The 19,350-nt window shown below is 37.7% G+C and overlaps 1 non-coding gene across 1 annotated transcript; it reads right to left on the reverse strand.

The window, feature by feature from the left end:
- Positions 1 to 19,002: 19,002 nt before the first annotated feature.
- On the reverse strand, positions 19,003 to 19,109 carry LOC131630881 (small nucleolar RNA R71). Its single transcript, XR_009292539.1, has one exon. It is a non-coding gene; the product is annotated as a small nucleolar RNA R71 (small nucleolar RNA).
- Between the last annotated feature and the right edge of the window lie 241 nt (positions 19,110 to 19,350).

Here is a 19,350-nt window from a genome sequence, read left to right on the forward strand (position 1 = left end):
ATCATAACCATTATCACATAATTGACTAATAGATAACAAGTTATGAGCTAATCCTTCAACAAGTAAAACATTAGTTATAGAGGGAGAGTTACCATTACCAATAGTTCCTGATCCAATGATCTTTCCCTTTTGGTTCCCTCCAAATCTAACGTCTCCACTAGATTTAAGTTCCAAGCTTTGGAACATAGACCTTCTTCCCATCATGTTACGCAAGCATCCCGAGTCCAGGTACCATGACCGGTGTTTTGACTTCACTACTAAGGGCATCTGCAAAATAGATCATTTTCTTCTTAGGTACACATATCTTTTTGTGTCCTTTGATGTTAGTGTGCCTGAAACTTTGTTTTAGCTTAGGTATAGCATAATAATTTTTAGAGTAGGATGTATATTTGATGTCATGAATGTGCCGATAGTTAAAATGTGTGTGCAGAGGTTTGTATTTTATCTCCATTTCATCAGTCGGTTTAGGTAGATATAGTCTTACCCTTAGGTATTTTGTAGCCAATTCCAGTTCGATTGCTTCTAGTAACACCATAAATCATTGAGGCTATTTTTCATTTGTTTATGCTTTTAACAAGAAGTTTTTGAAAACTATCATCATATTCTTTCAGAATATCATATTTTAAGGTGTTGTCTGAATTAAGGGTTTTTGTTTCCATTTCCTCTATGACTTGTGTATTGTTATCTTTAAGTTCGGTATTTTCTTGTTTAAGTTTCTTTTTTTTCAGTTAACAGTTCAATCTTTAGCCTTTTAAATCTTGTTCTTAATATATTATGTCTTTCTAAGAGTTCTGATAAACTTTCTTCAGAAAATACATTTGTTTTAGCTTCTGAGTCTGAGTCATTTTCTGTGGTGGCCATGTATGCTATGTTGGCATGTTCATCTTCTGAGTTGTATTCGTATTCAGATGATTCAGAGTCATCCCAAGTAGCCATCAAACTTTTCTTCCTTTCAATTCTTTTCTTAGGCCTTTCTTTTTGCAGTTTAGGACATTCACTTTTGAAGTGTCATGGTTCATTGCATTCATAGCACATATTGCTTCTTTTTCTTGTCCTTATGTATTAAAAGGTTTCTCCTTTATATTCTGGTCTTTTGAAGTTTCTGAACTTCCTTTGCTTGCTCCTCCAGAGTTGATTTACGCTTCTGGATAGAAGAGACAAATCATCTTCTTCCTTTGATCCAGACTCACTTAAGCATTCTTCCTTAACCTGCAAAGCATTAGTTTTAGATTTTTTAACAGATTTAAGAGCTATATTCTTACCTTTCTTTTGAGGCTCATTTTCATCGAGCTCAATTTCACAACTTTTTAGCGTACTAATGAGTTCTCCAAGGTATACTTCGTCAAGATTCTTTGCAACTTTGAATGCTATAACCATTGGCCCCCATCTTCTTGGTAGACTTATGATAATTTTATTTACATGATCAACTTTGGTGTATCCCTTGTTTATAACTCTTAGACCAACAGTTAAGGTCTGAAATCTTGAGAACATGGCTTTAATGGTGTCGTCCTCTTCCATCTTGAAGGCCTCATACTTCTGGATTAAGGCCAAAGCTTTCGTTTATTTGACTTGAGCATTGCCTTCACGAGTCATCTTGAGTTACTCAAATATACCATGTGTTGTATCTCTGTTGGTGATTTTTGTAACACCCCATAATTTCAGTTTATTAATTTAATTTGGATTTAAATTAAATAATTGGAATTTTAGTATTTTATTTGGATTTAATTGGAAAATGATGGAATAAGAGCTATTGCGCTTATGATGTGATGTTAGTAAAAGAGGAACCATTTGGGGAGAGAAAGTAAGAACACGTGAAAACGGCAAGAGAAGAGAAAGAGGCAAGAACGTGAAACCGGAAGGAGAGCATTCAAGAGATTCATCGAGGTAAAGGGGGAATCTTCCTTTTAGTATCTCTTATGTGGTCTTAAGGGATAGGTAGAATGATGTATGGTTTGGTTCAATTAGATATTAGGATTGTTAGGTTAGGGTGTTATGATTTGGATTGAATTGATGAAATTGTATGATTGATGATTATAATGCGTTATTTTTGATTGTTAAGTTAGGGTGTTATGATTTGGATTGATGAATTTGGCTGTCAATGATGGAGCAGTGGTATTTATCTTGTGCTCTTCAATGGAAGTGAAAGGGGCGATAATACTGGTGAACTACGAGTAGTGAATGAGTATCCGAAAGTATTTCCAGAAGATGTTAGTGAGTTGCCACCTGAAAGAGAAGTGGAGTTTGCTATAGAATTTATTCCTGGAACTAGTCTTGTGTCGATGGCACCGTATCGCATGTCGGTATCGGAATTGGCTGAACTAAAGAAACAATTAGAGGAATTGTTAGAAAAGAAGTTTATTCGTCCTAGTGTGTCACCATGGGGTGCGCCGGTACTGTTGGTTAAGAAGAAAGAAGGTTCAATGACGCTATGCGTTGATTATAGAAAATTGAACAAGGTGACAATCAAGAATTTATACCCTTTGCCGAGGATTGATGATTTGATAGATCAGGTGGTTGGAGCTTGTGTGTTTAGCAAGATTGATCTGAGGTCTGGATATCACCAAATTCGTGTGAAGGCGGAAGATATTCAGAAAACGGCATTACGAATGAGGTATGGACATTATGAATATTCTGTTATGCCATTTGGTGTTACTAATGCACCTGGTGTTTTTATGGAGTATATGAACAGGTTATTTCACCCGTATCTTGACAAGTTCGTGGTAGTGTTCATTGATGACATTCTAATTTACTCGAAGAGTTATGGAGAACATGCAGAGCATTTGAGAGTGGTATTAGAGCTATTGAAGCAGAAGAAGTTGTATGCGAAATTGTCTAAATGTGAATTCTGGTTGAAGGAAGTAAGTTTTCTTGGCCATGTAATTTCGAAGAATGGTATCGCGGTGGATCCTAGGAAGGTAGAAGCAGTATCTCAGTGGGAGACGCCAAAGAATGCTTCAGAGATTCGTAGTTTTCTTGGTCTGGCAAGTTACTATAGAAAGTTCATTGAGGGATTTTCGAAGTTGGCATTACCATTGACCAAGTTAACAAGAAAAGGACAAGTATTTGTATGGGATTCAGAATGTGAAAAAGGTTTTCAAGAATTGAAGAAGAGATTGACGAGTACTGTGATCTTAATTTTGCCTAATCCAGCGAAGTCTTTCAATGTGTAATGTGATGCTTCACTGATGGGTTTAGGTGGTGTGTTGATGCAAGATAAGCAGGTAGTAGCTTATGCTTCAACACAGTTAAAAATTCATGAAAGGAATTATCTGACTCATGATTTGGAACTGGCGGCTGTGGTGTTTGTTTTGAAGCTGTGGAGACATTATCTTTATGGTTCTCGAATTGAGGTATTCAGCGATCATAAGAGTCTGAAATATCTCTTCGATCAGAAGGAACTTAATATGAGGTAGAGAAGATGGTTAGAATTTCTGAAAGATTATGATTTCGGTTTGAATTACCATCCTGGTAAAGCAAATGTTGTTGCTGATGTATTGAGTAGGAATTCATTGCATATGTCAATGCTAATGGTGCGAGAATTAGATTTAATTGAGCAATTCCGAGATCTGAGTTTAGTATGCGAAAGTACTTCTAACAGTGTTAAGTTGGGGATGTTGAAGTTGACTAATAGTATCCTTGAGGAAATTAGAAACGGACATAAATCTGACGTTAGCTTGGTGGATAAGTTGACATTGATTAACCAAGGTCAAGGAGGTGAATTCCGATTGACGAGAATGGCGTTATGAGGTTAGGAGACCGAGTGTGTGTACCCGATGTTGCTGAGATTAGAAAGAGTATTCTGGAAGAAGGACACCGAAGTGGATTGAGTATTCATCTTGGTGCTACCAAGATGTATCATGATTTGAAGAAGTTGTTTTGGTGGCCTGGAATGAAGAAGGAAATTGCTGAGTTTGTTTATGCTTGTTTAATTTGTCAAAAGTCGAAAATTGAGCATCAGAAACCGTCTGGATTGATGGAACCGTTGTTTGTTCCGGATTGGAAGTGGGATGGAATTTCTATGGATTTTGTATCTGGTTTACCTATAACGGTCAAGAATTGTGATTTTATCTGGGTTATTGTAGATCGGTTGACGAAATCTGCTCACTTTATTCCAATAAGAAAGGAAGAACACGTGAAAAGGGCAAGAGAAGAGAAAGAGGCAAGAATGTGAAACCGGAAGGAGAGCATTCAGGAGATTCATCGAGGTAAGCGGGGACTCTTCCTTTTAGTATCTCTTATGTGGTCTTAAGGGATAGGTAGAATGATGTATGGTTTGGTTCAATTAGATATTGGGATTGTTAAGTTAGGGTGTTATGATTTGGATTGAATTGATGAAATTGTATGAATGATGATTATAATGTATGATGATAAATTTTATGTTTGTGTACCTGTATATGATGTCTGGAATCGTTTTTGGGTGAAAAGGGTGTGAAATCGCAGGTCTGTCGCAGACCTGAGAATTGGTAAAATCGCAGGTCCGCTGAGCGGAGGGGGGTCCGCTGAGCGGAGGTCCCAACATAGTTCGCTTCTGTTTAACGTTGCTAGAGGTTAGCTGAGCGGAGGTATGAAGGAATTTGCTTCTACCTTGCGTCGCTAAGCGAACCTTGCTGAACAGAATTTTTCTAAAACTTAAAATAACGTATCTTTTGATCCGTGAACCCTTTCTTAGTGCCGACTTTATTTATTTAAAACTCAATTTAATTACTTGATGAGTATTGAACATTGCGTGCATATGAGATAGGTGTGACAACGTATTTGATGTGATGTTGAATTGGTTGTGATTAATATTATGAGTGTGATGAATGCATGACTATTTGAATGATATTGAAAACATGTACATACTTATTCGATGATGTGGTGTTGAGATGAGTTGTTCATCATGATTCGGTGATGTTTTTAAGTATGTTATGTATGTTTCATTCATTCATATGCATTTGATGATGGATCTCGTTGATGAGTGGATCGTTGGTGGCTAATTCCCATTGGGCAGAGATTAGTAAGCAGTCATCGTGTGCCCATGGGGGTGCGAGCGATGAGGTTAGTCGTGTGCCTATGTGGGGTGTGTGCGATTTGAAGGGCATTATCATAGAGAGAAGTTATAGGAATGTGATTCACGAATTTTGGTACCACATGCATAGTGTCAGTTGTGTCATATGCATTTTGTCATAACATGATTGTATGGATTTTTGTGTTTTGTGTTGTAATCTATTATTGTGTGAATTGATGAATAATAGATGTGAATCTGAATATGTATAATTGGGTGAACGTTATATTATGATGCTTGTTGCTTATGAAATGCATAATATTTACTAATTGAGAATGACACTTACCCTTACATGTTGTCGTTTTCAGATTGAGGAGTAGCGGCATTAGTGCTCAGTGAGGATGACTCGTAGAGTTTATCCGTTTATGTTGGGCCGTGTCGGTCATGCTCTGATCTTGTAACAATTGGGCACAATAGTTTTATAGTTTTATGAGATTTACTCCATTTTATTTGGTGTTGGATTATATTTCCATTTGGTTATATTGACGATGTTTCTTATTCCGCTGTGATAAACATGATTGTGTTTTGGTAGATCGTTTCCTAATGAAGCATGACTTTGACCATGGTTGGTTTATTTATTTTAAATAATTGTGGCACCCTTGCGTTTATGTTTTTACTCTGATATATTTATTTAAATTTCCGCGGGGTTTAGAAGAGTTTTACAATTTTCTCATATTCTTCTTGTGAGATAGCACTTAGAAAGATAGTTCTGGCTTTGTGATGACTTTTGAATTCCTTATTTTGTTTGTCAGTCATGTTCTTCCTTGCTATCTATTCACCTATATCTTCTGGATGATTGTAACCATCTACCACAATATCCCATAGACCAGGATCTTGTCCTAGAAAGAAACTTTTTATCCTATCTGTAATACGGTGAACTGACTCTATTTGAAATGTCGCGGATAGCAAGAGTCGCCACCGACTTTTATTTTATCCAATTGGAAAGGCTAAACGAACAGGAAAGACCTTTTGAAAGATTTTGAGTTCGTGGGGTAGGTTATACAAAGGGAAGGTGTAAAGCACCCTTTGCATCCATGGTTATCCATGGGCTCTTAATTGCTTAGCTCACTTTTGAATTGTTTGAAATGTTTGAAAGTATGTTTGAAGAAGAACTTTAGCTTGTAAATAAGCATAGTCTTTTTGATTTTTGATTTTGAAGAATTGTGGGAAAGAGTTTTGAATTTGAATTGAGCAAGCAATTAAAAGTTACCTACCCTAAATTTTGAAAGATCGTTCTTTTAGCTTTTCCGGTGAAAGGTTCTATCCATACCATGAAAGGGCAGGAAGTCTTTCAATTGGATGTTGAAGGGTCATCGAGTTATCGTTCGCCATAAGATTGACCCTTGCCATAAAGAGGGAAGGTAGTCTAAGGGAAGGATAGAATAATCATTAATCTTTTTAGGCATCATGCTGAAGGATAGAAAAACACTTAGAAAGGGGGGGTTTGAATAAGTGTAGCTGTAAAACTTGTAAGATAAAAAATATTTGCACAAAGATTTTTATCCTGGTTCGTTGTTAACTAAACTACTCCAGTCCACCCCCTTGGAGTGATTTACCTCACCTGAGGATTTAATCCACTAATCACACTTGATTACAATGGTTTTCCACTTAGAAACACTCTAAGTCTTCTAGAGTATCCTGATCACAACCTGATCACTCTAGGAACAAACTGCTTAGACAACTTCTAAGACTTGCTAGAGTATACTGATCAACAACCTGATCACTCTAGAAACAATCTACTTAGACAACTTCTAAGACTTGCTAGAGTATAGTGATCAACAACCTGATCACTCTAGAACTTACAACTTAATGTAAACAAATTCTTTTAAGAGTTACAATGCTTCTTATAAAGCTATTATCACAACTGTGATTTTTCTCTTAAAGTTTAAGCTTAATCTCACTAATATATTACAACAGCAATGTAGTGAGGTTGATGATGAAGTTTGGGAGCTTTTGATATGAACAGCGTTTGTGCAAGTTTGGTTCAGAGTTCGTAACTTTGTCGCGTTGCTTCTCATCAGAACCTCATATTTATAGGCACTTGAGAAGATGACCGTTGGGAGCATTTAATGCTTTGCATAATCCGTACAGCATTGTATTTAATGTTTCACTCTTTTGTCAACTACCTCGAGCCTTGTTTTCGCTGTGTCTACAGACGTTGCCTTTGATAGCTTCTAACGTTCCTTTTGTCAGTCACCGTAGCCTGCCAGTCTAGTACTTGCTTCTGATCTGATGTTTATGTAAATAACGTTTGAATATCATCAGAGTCAAACAGCTTGGTGCAGAGCATCTTCTTATCTTCTGACCTTGAAGTGCTTCTGAGCGTGATACCATGAGAACTTCAGTGCTTTTGCTTCTGATCTCAAGTTCTTTTGATGCTTCCATAGACCCATGTTCTGATTCTGCTTGACCATCTTCTGATGTCTTGCAAGACCACGTTCTGATGTTGCATGCTGAACCTTCTGAGTCAGGGCTTCTTGCGCTGATTTTGTGCATACTCTTTATATAATTCCTGAAACAGAAATTGCATAGTATTAGAGTACCACATCATCTCATACAAAATTCATATCCTTGTTATCATCAAAACGAAGAATATTGATCAGAACAAATCTTGTTCTAACACATGCGAGGATACCTTAGCAATTGGGACAATCATCTTTTACCGAGGCAACTTCGAGGGACTAGATGATCTTTTAATCTCTATAGGCAACCTTGCTTTAGGTATCCTCATAATCGAGGGACTTGACTATTTAGTACAATTAGAGGCAACAAAATCATAAGGCAACAGGCAACAAAGGCAACAAGAGGGATTACCCTAAAGGTGTGTGGGTGCACAATCACGTGGTTAACTTCGATGATATTTATCTTGTAAATTAGTGATCTATATTCAATTCATGGTTTATCACTCCCTAGGGTTACTAACCATGCAGTTTAAGATTGCAGAAATTAAAGGCAGAAAAATATAAAAGTTCCTACGCTATTACAATTAACACCTGCGGGGATGGGGAAATTAAAGCAGAAAATAAGAGAGATGAATAATTAATTTAATTATCTTTATCTTGAGCCTTCCTCAAACCTTCGATTGACTCTAAAGATCTAAGAATTAAACGGAAAATAATAGGGGTGAGTGTAGGAGGAATTCCTTGGCATTGAAAATAGACCCTAATTTAACCTATAAGGCAAAAATTAAAAGGTAAAATAACATTTAAATAAGAAAAGGATTAGAAATTAGCTTTTTGATTGGCATGGCGCGTGTCTGAAGGATCTTTGATTAACCCAGTAACAGTGATAAGTGATAATGATGAAAAAAAGGCTAAAATAAAATCAAGGGTAGAAACTGTGATTGGGGGTGACAATGGACTGAGAGTCCACAGTGGAACGCAGGATCAAGGTGTGTTAGATCTTACATTGGAACGATCTGACGGTCAGCATACTAAGGGAACACAATGCACTCGAGTCAGCCAAATGCACCATCCATTGTTGATTCAAACCTGGTCAACGTGGGGCCCAGGGACGCTGACTGACCAATGAGAAAGAAAGGAGCGCCGTTGAATTGTTGACCAGCCAACGGAAGAGCGCCACGCGTGGTTAGAAGTTCCAGGCTTCTGTGCATCTTCTCCATCATAATTTACTACGGTTTTGCTTCTCCTTTCCCTTCCGTTTTGCTATGAAATCTCGTAAAAAATTCTACAAAAATTAAAACCTGCAAAAAACGATTTATACGACAAAAACAAATGCCTAGATCTCCTTATTATAAGGATACACACTCAAAGAAGGCATCGTTTTGGTTAGATGGGGGCCGAAACGTGGAAAACGAAAGGTCTTATCTTGGAAGCCCTAACAATGGAAAACGTTAATCCAGGGCTCCAAGCATCCATGCTACCCGTCAATTATCCTCTGAAGCACATTAGAAACTCAAAGCAATTGTTATTTTTGGTTAGTACACGATAAAATATAAAAAAACGAAAATTAAACACATATGAACATGATGAATGAGAAGTATGTGTTTAAAGCTCTTTTGATCATGTCTCTTGGCACATACCTACCCTAAATTACCTTACAAGAAGAATGGAAGCTTTTGTTTGGATTGATATGAGCTACGAACAAGAAAACGACACTTGACTTTATGTGAGAGTTTTTTGAACTTTGAGAGATGCTTAGGAGGCTAGGTTGTTTGTCCCCTAATGGCTGCAACTTTCAGGTATATATAGATGAAAATATTAGGTCAACAAGTTTGGAAAAAACCAATGATTGGAAGATCAAATCTTTGATTGAAAATTTGCATTAAAATTTCTATTTTTAGCGAATAGAATTTGATTGAAAATATTAATCTTTGATTTGAAACCATATATTTCATATTTTATATGATTTATTAATGTTTAAATGAATAAATATTCAAATAAATATCATAAAAATAAAATAATGGATTTAAGGGTTATTATATGGGCCATGGTCACATTTGAGATGGAAATCTTAGGCCCATTTAGTCAACAACTCAAAATTAATCACTTTGCCTTTTATGCATTTTCTCAAAATCGCCCAACTTGTGCAAGCCATAACTCTCTCAATTTTTATCATATGGAGATGTTCTAGGACTTTTTGGAAAGCCCAAGATGTCTTCTTCAAGCCACTTTGGAACATATTTCTCATTGGTGATTTTATCTTGATGATATTGCTCCTGACAAAAAACAGCTTTTTGCGATCTTCTAGAAGGACCTGTAATGTTTTGGCCTATATCTCTCAAATGAAGCATTTTTAGACTTGACATGTGAGAGACAAATTGTAGAGAATTCAATTTCCTTCAAAATGAGCTTTGGATGGAAAATTTATGATGTTCCATGTGGAAGTTATGACTGGTCAAAGTTCAGTTGACTTTAGGTCAAAAACCCTAATTTAGAAACTTTAGGTTTTGTTGATTTCCGAACTTTCCTTGCTGAATCATGATCAATCCTTGATCAAATGATGAATGATAATTCAAAATGGGGATGTTGGCCAAAAATCAGGAATTTTGACTGTACTTTGACCACAGTTGACTTTTAGATCAGGCTAGTCGACTGTTGACCATTTGGGCCATTGACTGAGCAATCATTTGAATCAGGGCTTGAAACCTGGCATGAGGATTCTTTGAGGCATATGAGAGACCATGGGATCCACTTGAGGTATCAGAAACTGATTTTACTTTGAAAAATACAAAACCATAGTTTGGAGGCTACTGTTTAGGAGAGAGATTGTATGCTTCCTTCTTGTGTATCTTTGAGCATTTAAAAGTCAAATGGACTGAAATATGAATAAATATGGTGGAAAAATTTTGGGGTATGACAGCTGCCCCTGTTCAATCTTCTTATACCTGAGGATGTAGATTGGCTTGTGTGCTTGTCGGAGTCTGAAGGTAGAAGAGGATTGAACACTAGAATATCCAAGAAATTTCCCCTTGCTGAGATAGGGACTTTTTGTAGGAGACGGGCTTAAAGATGCCATCCGTCCAGATGTGGATAAGATATGTGTCTGAAGAAAATGCTTTTTCAGACTGGATCACATACATTGATTGTATCTGAAGGGGAGATTCATCAGAATGAAGTAACGTCTTTACATGAGATTTATTGGAGAGTTTCCCGAATAGGATAGATCATTGACTGATGTAAAAGAGATTAGGCTTTACACTAATCTCGGGAAGAAGTGTCTTGTAGAAAATTAACTGAGAAACTCCTTGAAAGGGAAGTAGATGTCTTAGAAAATGTTGGATAAATATTTAAAGGAAGATTACCTAAAGAGGTTGAGATATGTCTTAAACAAGACTAACCTAGAAAGGCTCATAGAAAGGATATGATATGTCTTAAACAAGACTACCTAGAATGTCTCCTATAAAGAATGAAACATCTTAGAAAATATTACCTAGAAAGGTTCCTAGAAAGGATGATAGATGTCTTACAGAAGACTACCTAGAAAGGATATGAAACATCTTAGAAAAGATTACCTAGAAAGGTTCCTAGAAAGGATGATAGATGTCTTAGAGAAGACTACCTAGAAAGGTTCCTAGAAAGGATATGAAACATCTTAGAAAAGATTACCTAGAAAGGTTCCTAGAAAGGATGAGAAGTTCTTTGATTTCTTCAGAATTATCTTTGAAGAATAACCTGGAGTTAAGTGTCAGAGTTGTATTTGTCTTGAGTGTTGAGATTGAATCATTGATACGATTGTATTTGCACCGCACTTGGATGATTATATTCTTTGATTATGAAATGACCTGAAAAGGAAAGATTAGTTTTATGCAATGTCATGATGAATGTATTTAGATTCTCGAAAAAAACGAGAGTACTCTATGTTATGCATTTATGAATGATGGAGGGTGGACTATATAGTCGAAGCATATTGATAACTCTTGTATAGCAACTGCTGATTGAGAAAATAAATCTCTGTATGCTGTTGGAGATAATGACAAGAGAATTCCTGTCTTTCATTCGATGATCTCCAGCTTAGGATTTTTGATCTTCGCTTAGGGATGAGAGTGACTTGAGTGATCTGGTCCTGATGTATCCCGGGGACAAGAGAGATGAATAATCCTCTAATATACTTATTTGATTGAGCTCCTCTGTGAGTGTCAATTTTTAATGGAGAGTGAGTTTGAACAACCCTGTTGGAGGAAAAGATTGTGTCGGAGAACCGGAAGTGTCGGAGATATAAAATTCGTTGGGGAACCACGTCTTTGTTAGGAAGAGATTATTTGGAGATAACTTCTTGAGGATTTCTATGTGGGGACATATTGTGAACACTGCTCTGTGGGGAAGATTCCCAGAGATTTCAAATTTTCATTGCCCCATGTCTTTGAGTACTTGCTATTATAAAACACTTTTAACCATATATGGTCTTTCGCTTATGGGACTATAGCTGCCCCTAGACTCAGCAACCTGGTATGCTTGATACTTGAATTTGGAGTTAGAACTTCAAAGGAGAGACAGATACTGACATTATCTAATGCTAGTAGCTAAATATCATTTGTTGAGATTTGTGACTGATGTTACATGCCCCCAGTGATGGACTAACATCTCTGGTTGTCCAGTGCCTCTATGAATCGTGTCATGCCCCTTGTATAAACAAGATTTTAACTGATCGAGTCATGCATACGAGACGTCTCTGCAAATTTATTTGTCGGGAAGACTTTTAGTCATTAGTTATGCCCCATGCAGATTCTTCCTGATGTCAAACATTTGAACTTATGTAGACAAAATTGTTTTATATTGACACGCATAAAAATGCAATGCATATGTCTGTCTTGGAGTTTTAAAAAACATTTTTAGTAAAACAAAAGATGTAAGAAAGTGATATTTGTAAAAACATGATATCAACTCAGGATTTTTGGTAAAATTTTAAGGAGTCAGGATACCCCCCTTTTTTTTGTGACAGTATGCTTTCGAACTAACCATGCTTCAGTTAGGACTTTCAAGGGTTGTAATGTGGCTTGGTTCACGGTTTAAGAAACAAAGGATAAAGGCTCAAAGTTTATTTGTACCCATCCCAATCTTCGTGATGTTCTTCGATCTTATGCTCATTTAAGTTCTAGCAGGTCTTGAAGTCGTAATATTGACATTTGATGATGGTTGAAGCACCAAAAGTTTATTTGAAAAGGCAGTCACCTTTTTTGTAATTATTTTTCTTTTATCGAGGATTTGTAGTGACCTCTTTTTTGACTTTATTATCCATAACTTTTGCCTGAACTGTTTATTTTGAGATTACAGTTAGCGGGATGTTTTAGTTCTTGATAAGTCTCCTTCATATGTTTTAACTTAACACTTTTTTTTCTTTTTTCTTTTATGGATATTGACTCCCTGACTTGAGATTTACGGGAATCCATCACTTGTGCAAAGCGCCTGGTATAATTGAGTTAACTGAGTAACTACCCTGCCCTAGGTTATGATTAAGGGTTTTAATTTGTATGAGAAAGAAAACTTTTACTTCTTAGGCTCAAAGGGGTTGACGAGGGATTAACATCCCTATATCTCTAGTGTTTAGGAATTGAAACAATCCCTTTACATCGTCAACATAGTCTGTTCGAAAGCATATTGTACGAGGTTGCGGTATCATTTTCGTCATCCTCCCTTAAAAGGTTCTCAACTTTAGCGAGAGTTAAATATCATAAAGAAAACCAAGTAAAACAAAGTTTAATATAGCAATAGAAGGAGAAATAAGTCAAGACAAACGCAAGCAATCCACTAATGATTATGATAAAATAAATAGAGTCTGACATAAGACAAATGTTTAAACAAACAGGAAATAAATTGCGAGTGCGAGTAAATTAATGATATAAATAGCCATCCTTTAGACTTTGTGTGGCTCCTCTGGTTGGCCAAATTCGACGATCCCTTCTTCAATCAAGTCTTGAATTTTATGTTTCAATGGCGCACAATCTTCTGTATCGTGACCAGGACTATTTGAATGGTAAGCCATCTTGCATGATACTTGTACCCAGTGACGGGATTAGCAGGAGCTGAGTATGGAGGCAGTAGAGTTATCAGACTCTTATCGAGCAAGTGTTGCAAAGCTTGAGCCAATGGCATGTGTAGTGGGGTAAGTGGCCTTTTGGGTTTGGATTTCCAAGTACGTTGGCCACCTTGTTGCTTACGTTGATCTTTCTGTTGCTGTTGTGTTGGGGCCTGACTAGAGACCAGGATTGCCCCAACAGTGTTGGATTCGTTCTTCCCATTGTATGGATTTTTTTATAGTACCAGAAGAAGTAGTCACCTGAATTTTTCCACTTCAAATACCACTTTCAACACGCTCTCCAGTCAGTATGAGGTCGGTGAAACTAGACGAGGAGCTACCAAGTAAATGGCTGTAGAAAGGACCAGTCAGTGTATTCATGAACATGTCAACTAACTCTCGGTCAGCCATGGGAGGTTGGACTCTGCCAGCCAAGTCTCTCCATTTCTGAGCATATTCTTTGAAGCTTTCATTAGGTCCCATGAGCATGCTTTGTAGTTGCATGCAGGTTGGCGCGAGATCAGCATTGTATTGGTATTGCTTGTAGAAAGCACCGGCCAAGTCTTCCCATGTATGAGGCTGAATCTTGTGAACTCTCTTGGAAAAAGTGGATCCATAGCATCTTGTCAGCGGTATGAGGCTGAATCTTCCTCACATAGGATTTCAGGTGCAGTTTAGGACAGGAGACTCCATCATACTTAGCAAAGGTCGGAGTCTTGAATTTCAGAGGAATGACAACCCCTGAGATGAGCCCTAGCTCTTCAAAATCCAACCCATGTACCTTTTGAATTTCCACAGCTTTCATACGTTCTTCCAACCACTTGTATTTATCATCGGGATTTTCATCCTCAAGGTACTAGTCTTCTTCTTCTTTGGAGGGCTTGGCAGAATCATGGTTACTTTTTGCATCAGTTTTAATACTAGCATCATCATCTTGTTCTTAGTCGTCACTGTTTTCAGAGACTTCGGCTTCCCTGAGTTGCAAGATCGGTCTAAGCTTTTTCCCAGAGTCTTCTTCCCTTTCTTCTTCTTTTTAGTCAGCATGGTTTTCAACACTTCTTGCCCCTTGGACAAATTCAGAATCAAGGCTTGGAACTCGGCATTTTGAGCTTGGAGATCCTTAACTGATTGTTCGAGATTCATGATGCTGAAATAAACAGCGAGGAAGGATGAGAAACCCATCATAGAAAACCTGTTATGCGATGTTATGAATGCAAATGCAATGTTTTCAAGGATATTTAGGAATTTAGTTAGCGACGTTAGAAAATGATTGGTCACAACATCGTCTAAAGAATCTCGGCTTTCGTCCTTGAGCGTCTTTCTTTGAGAATCAAGCTCACCATATCAAGTGGGTCATCGCCTCTGATTCGGGATACCTCTAAATTTAAAAGTATATAGCAAAAGGAAAATAAATCCTCTTGCCCCTTGATAGGTATAGTATCTCTGAATTGGAAGGCTCATGGCTAGAGGAAAATAAATCCTCTTGCCCCTAGATAAGAGTTCAGTCCTTGATAAGAGCACCTGAAATTGCGCGCCCTAAATCCCTAAGATCCTTAAAAGGGTTAGTTAACATGTGATGTTATGATGTTATGATGTTATGATGTCATGATGTTATGCGAATGCAGTGCATCAGGCAAAGCGTAAGATAGTTAGGACGAACAAATCCTACAAACGAAACCTGCAAGGAAAACAAAGGTTAGTAGCAAACACAAACAAGTCACACAAGTGCCCTTAGGTTTAGAGGCTTGCATGAAGTTCGTAGGTAAGTACCCTCCCCAGTGAAGTTTAGTTGGTCCAACCTGTCCTATATAAAGATCGGGTTCTAGGGAGCTCATATCATTGACCTTTCTCGAAGGCGCTTATCTCAGTTCGGCAATCGAATCACCAACCGAGAAGGTCCTGAAAGTCCAGTCCATAGAGTGTAGCTTCGAGTATCAACCAACTTCAGTCGGAACCAAAGCCAGCCACCTCGCTACTTTCTAATAGGCCAAAGTCAAGTTTAACTAGGGTTCTAAGGACAAACTAGTGCTTAATGACACCACACAGTAGCCAAGTGTTTGAAGGATAGAAAAACACTTAGAAAGGGGGGGTTTGAATAAGTGTAGTCTAAAAACTTGAACGATAAAAACAATTTGCACAGTTATTTTTATCCTGGTTTGTTGTTAACTAAACTACTCCAGTCCACCCCCTTGGAGTGATTTACCTCACCTGAGGATTTAATCCACTAATCTCAACTAGATTACAATGGTTTTCCACTTAGCCCACGACTAAGTCTTCTAGAGTATCCTGATCACAATCTGATCACTCTAGGAACAACTGCTTAGACACAAGCTAAGACTTTCTAGAGTATCCTAACCACCACGTGATCACTCTAGTTACAACTGGTTAGACACAAGCTAAGACTTCCTAGAGTTTCCTGATCAAACCTGATCGCTCCAGTTACTTACAAATTAACGTAATCAATTCTAAGAGTATTAAAATGCTTCTGAAAAGCTATAATCACAACAGTGATATTTCTCTTGAAGTTTAAGCTTAATCTCACTAATATATTACAACAGCAATGTAGTGAGCTTTGATGAAGATGAAGTTTGTGAGCTTTGATTTGAACAGCGTTTCAGCAAGTTAGTATTCACAGAATTCGTCAGAATCGCTAACCTTGCTTCTCATCAGAACTTCATATTTATAGGCACTTGAGAAGATGACTGTTGGGAGCATTTAATGCTTTGCGTATTCCGTACAGCATTGCATTTAATGTTTCACTCTTTTGTCAACTACCTCGAGCCTTGTTTACGCTGTGTCTACTGACGTTGCCTTTAATAGCTTCTAACATTCCTTTTGTCAGTCAGCGTAGCCTGCCATCTTGTACTTGCTTCTGATCTGATGTTTGTGTATACAACGTTTGAATATCATCAGATTCAAACAGCTTGGTGCAGAGCATCTTCTTGTCTTCTGACCTTGAAGTGCTTCTGAGCGTGATACCATGAGAACTTCAGTGCTTATGCTTCTGAAATCAAGTTCTTCTGATGCTTCCATAGACCCATGTTCTGATTCTGCTTTGACCATCTTCTGATGTCTTGCCAGATGATAACACGATTTTATATCGTATATTTAGCTTAAAATCCATAGATATTTATAGCATTTTCCATTTATTATGTTAATTTATTATGATATTACGCGTGTATTTGCTTTATTTCAGGTTTTACACTCTTATTATGCCGAATTGTGAAAAAGAGAAGAAATGGAGCCAAAACGACCCTTATCTATGCCTAAAAGACGTAAATTGGGTGCTGAAGTAAAAAAGGGAGTGCAATTAAGGGCCAAGTGTGCTGAAAGAGACCCAAAGACCCAATAGTGCAATCCAGCCCACGAAGGAAAGCAGCCCAAGCCAAACAAGTAAGCAGAGACGCACGTCTCTGCCACCTCAGCAAAAGGGAGACGCACGTCTCCACCTCCCTGAAGATTCTCCACTTGAGACGCACGTCTCAAGTCACGCACCCAGTCCCCCTGAAGAATCGGAGACGCACGTCTCCAAGCCAGTCTGTTGGAAGCTCCTCTTTTCACGCAACGTCACTTCAAAGCGTCCCCTATAAATAGAAGCAGTCACTTCAGTCCAAACTGTCCGATTTCCTGCCAACGAAGTGCTGCCGAAATTGTACCGCGAATTGCTTTTCTTTATTCTGCTTTCATTCAACCGTTTATTTTCTCACAACGATTTCTACACTGGAAATTGTTGTGAACTTTTCGTAGATCTAGCCTTACGTTAGATTTATCGTTTTATTTCCTTGTTTTTATTTTCTGCCATTTAAATTCCGAAGAACGATCCAGCCAACCTGTGGTGGAAGTTCGAGTACTTCAAGATTCAATTCAATTCAGATTTATTTAATTCAGGTTTTTATTTACCGCCTTATTTACATTCATTTGCATGATATATTATATGCCATTTAATATGCTTATTGTTATGAACCGAACCGATTTATGCATGTTTAATCGTATTAATATGTCTGGCTAAATTATTAAAGGTGTCGGTATGTAAAGTAAGTTAACCGTAGGGATCCGAAATAAATTGGCTTAATATTGTTCTATTAATTATCACTTATTTTTGGTTTATATGTCTAGTTTAATTAGTAAGTCTTAAAACCAATAGAGCGAAAGTTTGAGGGGTTAGGACGGTCAAAGGTTAAAATCAATAGAGCGAAAGTTTGAGATGTTTAACCAGATAGTAGACATAGGACATTAGTTTTAAGGATGGCGAAAGCGTATTAAAACTAATTGGAACTTATTTATTTTCAAAAATTGTTTTTACACTCGAGCGGGATGGCGAAAGCGTACGTTAGGGTTATTAGCTTGCTCCGAGTCAACAGAGCGAAAGTTTGAGATTAGGAGATTTAAATAGATAACAACCTCGTAAAATAGGCATTTTATTAATTACATTGTTTCCAAAAAGCTCTTCTAAAATCTAATGGGATGGCGAAAGCGTACATTAGGATTAGGATAGTAGTCTGAATCAACAGAGCGAAAGTTTGAGACGAGGATTTTTAATCAATTGGAATTAGTAAAGATTTTTAATTTAATTATGCAAAAGCCAATGGACCTTCGGATTACCTTTAGTTAAACGAAATACATACTGATACCTGTCTTTTATTATTATTCTTTATTTTCTCACAATCACTTTCCCTTAGGAACAATCGAGATTTTAGTACTCCTAGCTTTACATAGTAACCTTAGATAATGGTAGATCGATTCATAGTCCCTGTGGATTCGATATCTTTTAAAACTACACGACACGACTGTGCACTTGCAGTTATCAGATTTATAGACACGTAAAGTCGCGATCAAGTTTTTGGCGCCGTTGCCGGGGACTATTTAAGTCGATATCGTAACTCACTGTTACACCGTAGAGACTAGGACAATTCTTCCCTTTCTTTTTGAACGATTGTATGCCAAATACTCGTTCACAAGGAGGAGATTTAATACAACGAATTAACGAGATCGAACGTTTCATTAACGTCAAACGACGAGCTCGCAATCTTCCCGAAGTAGCAGAAATTCCGATTAATCAGGAATTGATTTTTACTGATCAAATCAATCAAATCACCCCGAAGTTAGAGATGGCAGCTATTCGTCCTCTTAGAGACTATGCCGCTCCTTCGCGCGCTGAACCGCATTCAAGTATCGCACCACCTGCGATTGAGGCAAACAATTTCGAACTGAAACCTTCACTGGTCCAAGCTGTTCAACAGAATCAATTCTCTGGAAGCCCTGTAGACGACCCCAATCTCCATTTATCCGTGTTCGTGCAATACGCCGACACTATCAAAGCCAACAACTTTAGTTCCGAAGCTTTTCGATTACGCCTTTTCCCTTTCTCCTTGAGAGATAGAGCGAGAGCGTGGCTTCAATCCCTGCCTTCCAATTCCATAACTACGTGGGACGAATTGAAGAGAGTATTCTTAGCGAGATACTTTCCGCCTGGCAAAACTGCTATGCTCAGAGGTCAAATCAACGGATTTACCCAGAAAGATAACGAATCGCTCTTCGAAGCTTGGGAACGTTACAAGGACATGCTTAGAATATGCCCTCATCATGGACTCGAACCATGGCTGATCATCCATACTTTCTATGGTGGTCTCTTATATAACACTAAAATGACTATAGATGCCGCTGCTGGCGGAGCATTAATGGACAAACCCCATGATGAAGCATACAAACTCATAGAGAACATGGCACAAAACCATTACCAATGGGGTGGAGAACGAGCCGCTCTAGAGAAAGCCCAAACCAAAGGAGGAATGTACGAAATAAGTGGTATAGACCGCGTTAACGCTAAAGTA

This window comes from Vicia villosa, unplaced genomic scaffold, assembly GCF_029867415.1.
Source record: "Vicia villosa cultivar HV-30 ecotype Madison, WI unplaced genomic scaffold, Vvil1.0 ctg.000746F_1_1, whole genome shotgun sequence".
NCBI classification, from domain to species: domain Eukaryota; kingdom Viridiplantae; phylum Streptophyta; class Magnoliopsida; order Fabales; family Fabaceae; genus Vicia; species Vicia villosa.